Genomic DNA, 5,687 nt, shown 5'->3' with positions numbered 1-5,687 from the left:
CAGCAACCTCTTTAACCCCAGCCGCAGCAACATCTTGCTAGACACGTCTCCAAAGGCAAGGGAAACAAAAGCAGAAATGAAGTATTGGGACTTCATCGGATAAAAAGCTTTTTCACAGAAAAGGAAAGGGTCAACAAAACTAAAAGATAACCGGGGCACCTGGGTGGCTCAGTCGTTAAGCGTCTGCCTTCGGCTCAGGTCATGATCCCAGGGTCCTGGGATCGAGTCCCTCATCGGGTTCCTTGCTCTGTGGGAAGCCTGCTTTTCTCTCCGCCTCTCCCCCATTTGTGTTCCCTCTCTTGCTGTGTCTCTCTCTGTCAAGTAAATAAATAAAATCTTTAAAAAAAAACCTAAAAGGCAACCTATGGAGTGGGAGAAGTTATTTCCAAATGACTTATCAGATAAAGGGCTGGTATCCAAAATCTATAAAGAACTTAACAAACTCAACAACCAAAAAACAAATAATCCAGTCAAGAAATGGGCAGAAGACATGAACAGACATTTCTCTAAAGAAGATGTACACATGGCTAACAGACACATGAAAAAGTGCTCAACATCACTCGGCATCAGGGAAATACAAATCAAAACCACAATGAGATACCAGGTCCCAAGGATAGTCGAGAGGCAGAAATTTCACAGGGCATGAATAAGAAGGTAGGAATCTTGAGAACCACCTTTCAGTGTGTTCACCACTAGTGTATTTATATATTCAATATATTTTATAGTTATAAAGAGATGAAAGTAAAAGTTATTTTTCTTCATTTCTTTGCTCTTTTTCTTCTTTTCTCTCTTCACTGACATTTAATCTTTCTATAAGGCAAATTCTATGCATATCTCTTAAATTGGGATAGTTGGCATATAAGGTGAGTACTGATCGTGGCTACCTGTCTACATCACAGCACATAAATGATACTTTTAAAGAAGCAATTTCACCAAGAGCTTTGAAGTGGATGATGTTTTCTAATAATTAAGTAATTTAAAAAGATAATGATATTCTTATAACAAGAGCCAACCGAGGAGAGAAAGACAAGGTTCTGGAGATACATTTCAAATTTTTTGGAGCTTTAATAATACACTATAGTACAGAAAAAAATAATTTATATATTTCATTGAATGCAACTACTTCAAGTTGGGGCCTACCAGACCGATTGACTGACAATAAAATTCTCCCCTTGTGCATTGGTCTGGGATTTTCTTTCTTTTTTTTTTTTTAAAGATTTTATTTATTTATTTGAGAGAGAGAGAGAAACAGCATGAGAGGGGATAGCGTCAGAGGGAGAAGCAGGATCCCTGCTGAGCCGGGAGCCCGATGTGGGACTCGATCCCAGGACTCTGGGATCATGACCTGAGCCGAAGGCAGTTGCTTAACCGACTGAGCCACCCAGGCGCCCGGTCTGGGATTTTCTTATTGTACATCTGCAGAATGAATTTTTCAGGGGAAATGATCATTTATGTCTATTCCATTGTCTTTCAGAAAGCCTAATTTCTTTCAAACAACTAGGGCTCATTAATTTAGACTACTTCTTGGAAAGTCTGACCAAAATATTCAGAAATAACTATACTTGTTCAAAAAAGATCACATAAGCTCTTACTATATAAAAACCACTATACTTTAGACTTCAGAGCACATAATGTTAAACTTAATTAAGTCCCTGTATTAAAGAAGAGTGACATTACTATCTGTAGTGAAATACAGTAACTCAAACTATACCAACAAAAAGGTGGTTAGGTTTAGAATTAACAAGATTATGTTTTAAGAATCTATATTCTTTTCTCCCTACCTGGGCTTCTTTTTTTCTGTTTTAATTGTCTTGGGCTTATTGGCATTATGTGACTAAATACTTTGGCATTTTGTTAATGTTAACTAAATGATTTTTATTCTTTTACTCCAAACCATGTTGTTTCTGAGAAATTCATTTGTAGACTTCAAATTGTCTTAAGTTGCATCTCATAATTGTTAGGATAGTTTCCGTGTAAAGTAGAGGGAAGGTCAAAGCGCCTTACATAAGAATCAGGAGGCATTATTTCTACTCTCTAAGTGATTTTACAGCTCCTGAATCTGCTCCCTCTTAAACAGAGACACCCTGGGATAGCCTAGGTCATTTTGTCTTAGAATGTTTTCTACCTTGTCCCTAGTTGATATGAAGGATTGCTTATCAATCAGAGGAAGGGATCAAATATCAATGTATTAGCAAAGCCTGAATTCATCAGTATAAATAGCTGGATGCTGTAGATCACAAGCAGATCTTGAGAATAGATGGTTTAAAAGATAAAGCATATGTTACAGTGATGAATGATGTATCCTTCATTCTTCCAATTCTTTATGTATTCAAAAGCTAAAGTTGTATTAAAAAACAAAACAAAACTCTCCCTTTCATTTCTTTCTGGTAACTGTTTATCATTTTCCATTGCTTTAGGATAAAGTCCAAATTTCTTAAAATGCTCTTTGGGTTTTGCACTATTTGGCACATACATACCTCTTCAGCTCCAATTTATACCATGTCCACTCCACATCTTCAATTCATACCACCCAAACCCCAGCTCTCTTATTCAAGCTACTGTGGCACTTTTCCCAGTTCCTCGATGCTATATGTTCTCTTCCACCACAGTGTCTTTGCACACATTCTTCCCTCCCCTTTACCTGAAACCTGAATTACTAAAAGCATTCTCCCTTAACACAAAAACTTTCTCTCTCTCTCTCTCCCTAGTTAACTCTATCTATTCCTTTAGACCTCAGCTCAATTTTTACTTGCTCAAAATAGCCTTCCCTAATTTTCCAGATGAGATTTAATCTCAGCATTATAGCATTTAGCAATATGTGCGTCTTTTCACTAACAATTAACATAATTGTCATTTCCTATCGTTTGTGTGACTATGCCCATCTGTTTCACTAGACTGTAATCTGCATCAGGGTGATGTCTATTTTTCTCATCATTTCCTAAGTCATGTCCCCTAGTTAGAATTCAATAAATCTTTACTATTGAATTAATTTATCATGTCTTTACCGTAATGTTCTCTCCTGCTGCTGTCATATAATGGTGGATAGTTACTCTGTTATAATAGAAGAGAGCAATAATTTGAAAAGATGGTGCTGTACTATCTGCACTGTGACAAAGGGCTTACGATGATGTACAGGAGTCTTTTCAATAGGCTCAAAGACCACGGGGTCTTTATTTTCCATGATGAAAATTATAGCTTGCTTGATTAGCCTTTGTCATCACTTAATGACCAAGAACAAGATTATGAAAAAAGGAGGAAATAATGACACAAAAGCAGATTTACACCCACTTCCTCCAAAACCTAGCAAAATATACCCATACAATTTAATAATGTACCTATATTACAAAACCACATATGATTGAACTTTTACTAATGAATCGATAAGACGAGAAGATCAAATCCTTAAAGACAAAGTAAAGCAGACACCTCACTGATAGCTTCATAAGGAAGGATGTGAACTGAAGAAATTGCATTTGTGACACAGATGTAAAGAAGCTGAAAGCACTTTAGAAAAACAAAAACAACAACAACAACAAAAATACCTGCCATTGTGGATGATCAATGACTCAAAGGATAAAGGGAGAATTGTTTAATTTGCCATTTATTGTGTTGTATGAAAGGAGAGAAGGTTAGCACTCCCCTTGACAAGGATGGAAGAGGCCCTTGGGCCTGACAACACACATACGGTTAAGGCATTGCCACCTACTTCGTGGCATCTAACCAACGTTTTTTTCAATAAATGGTGCTGGGAAAATTGGACAGCCACATGCAGAAGAATGAAACTCGACCATTCTCTAACACCATTCACAAAGATAAACTCAAAGTGGATGAAAGACCTCAATGTGAGATGGGAATCCACCAAAATTCTAGAGGAGAACATAGGCAGTAACCTCTTTGACATCGGCCACAGCAACTTCTTTCAAGATACATCTCCAAAAGCTAGTGAAACAAAAGCAAAAATGAACTTTTGGGACTTCATCAAGATAAAAAGCTTCTGGGCGCCTGGGTGGCTCAGTCGGTTGAGCGACTGCCTTTGGCTCAGGTCATGATCCTGGAGTGCCGGGATCGAGTCCCATATCGGGCTCCCTGCTCAGCAGGGAGTCTGCTTCTCCCTCTGACCCTCCTCCCTCTCATGCTCTCTGTCTCTCATTCTCTCTCTCGCAAATAAATAAAATCTTTAAAAAAAAAAAAAGATAAAAAGCTTCTGCACAGTAAAGGAAACAGTCAACAAAACAAAGAGGCAACCCACAGAATGGGAGAAGATATTTGCAAATGACACTACAGATAAAGGGCTGGTATCCAAAATCTATAAAGAACTTCTCAAACTCAACACCCAAAAAACAAATAATCAAGTCAAAAAGTGGGCAGAAGAGATGAACAGACACTTCTCTGAAGAAGACACACAAATGGCTAACAGACACATGAAAAAATGTTCATCATCATTAGCCATCAGGGAAATCCAAATCAGAACCACACTGAGATACCACCTTACACCAGTTAGAATGGCCAAAATGGACAGGGAAAGAAACAACAAATGTTGGAGAGGTTGTGGAGAAAGGGGAACTCTTTTACACTGTTGGTGGGAATGCAAGTTGGTACAGCCACTTTGGAAAACAGTGTGGAGGTGCCTCAAAAATTAAAAAATAGAGCTACCCTATGACCCAGCAATTGCACTACTGGGTATTTACCCCAAAGACACAGATGTAGTGAAAAGAAGGGCCATATGCACCCCAATGTTCATAGCAGCAATGTCTGCAATAGCCAAACTGTGGAAAGAGCCGAGATGCCCTTCAACAGATGAATGGATAAAGAAGATGTGGTCCATATATACAATGGAATATTACTCAGCCATCAGAAAAGATGAATACCCAACTTTTACATCAACATGGATGGGACTGGAGGAGATTACCCTAAGTGAAATAAGTCAAGCAGAGAAAGTCAATTATCATATGGTTTCACTTATTTGTGGAACATAAGGAATAACATGGAGGACATTAGGAGAAGGAAGGGAAAAATGGGTGGGGGGAATTGGAGGGAGAGATGAACGATGAGAGACTATGGACCTGAAAAACAAACAGGGTTCTAGAGGGGAGGGGGGAGGGGGGATTGGTTAGCCCGGTGATGGGTATTAAGGCGGGCACGTACTGCATGGAGCACTGGGTGTTATACGAAAACAATGGATCGTGGATCACTACATCAAAAACTAATGATGTATTGTATGGTGACTAACATAATATAATAAAATTAAAAACTACAAAAAAAATATAATAATTTGCCATTTATTTTGCCCTGGCTAGGAGAAATGCAGGAATGAGCACAGAGAAAGAACTAATCATTAAAAAATGATTAAGCCAATCATTAAAACTAATCATTAAAAACTAATCATTAAAAACTAATCATTAAACACATGGAAAATGCTTTTTGAAAATCTCTCTTCCAATGATGATTAAGCATTCCATATTCAAAACCTAAAGCATTGTCTATCTTCTCTTTCCTTCTAACCCTGCTTTGCTGCTCTTGGCAACAAAAGAGTAGATAGAAAAGCAGACTTCAAATAAGACAAACAAAACAAAACAATAACGATGGCACACACAGGGACTAAATAAGATATGAAATTAGTCAGGAAAGAGCCACTCAAAATATATTTGAATAGATGGTCTGAGTAAAAATACCCTTGTGTTTTGTTA

At 37.8% G+C, this 5,687-nt stretch overlaps 1 non-coding gene across 1 annotated transcript; it reads left to right on the top strand.

Annotated features, from left to right (window-relative positions):
• Positions 1-3,606: 3,606 nt before the first annotated feature.
• On the top strand, positions 3,607-3,732 carry LOC123835070 (U6atac minor spliceosomal RNA). The gene has a single exon (XR_006788628.1). It is a non-coding gene; the product is annotated as a U6atac minor spliceosomal RNA (small nuclear RNA).
• Positions 3,733-5,687: the final 1,955 nt, after the last annotated feature.

The sequence above is a fragment of the Mirounga angustirostris genome, unplaced genomic scaffold (genome assembly GCF_029215605.1).
Source record: "Mirounga angustirostris isolate CCGP_5_RB_7025 unplaced genomic scaffold, mMirAng1.0.hap1 SCAF_1, whole genome shotgun sequence".
NCBI classification, from domain to species: domain Eukaryota; kingdom Metazoa; phylum Chordata; class Mammalia; order Carnivora; family Phocidae; genus Mirounga; species Mirounga angustirostris.
The sequence above is the reverse complement of the archived record's forward strand: the minus strand, read 5'-3'. Positions and strand labels throughout refer to the sequence as shown.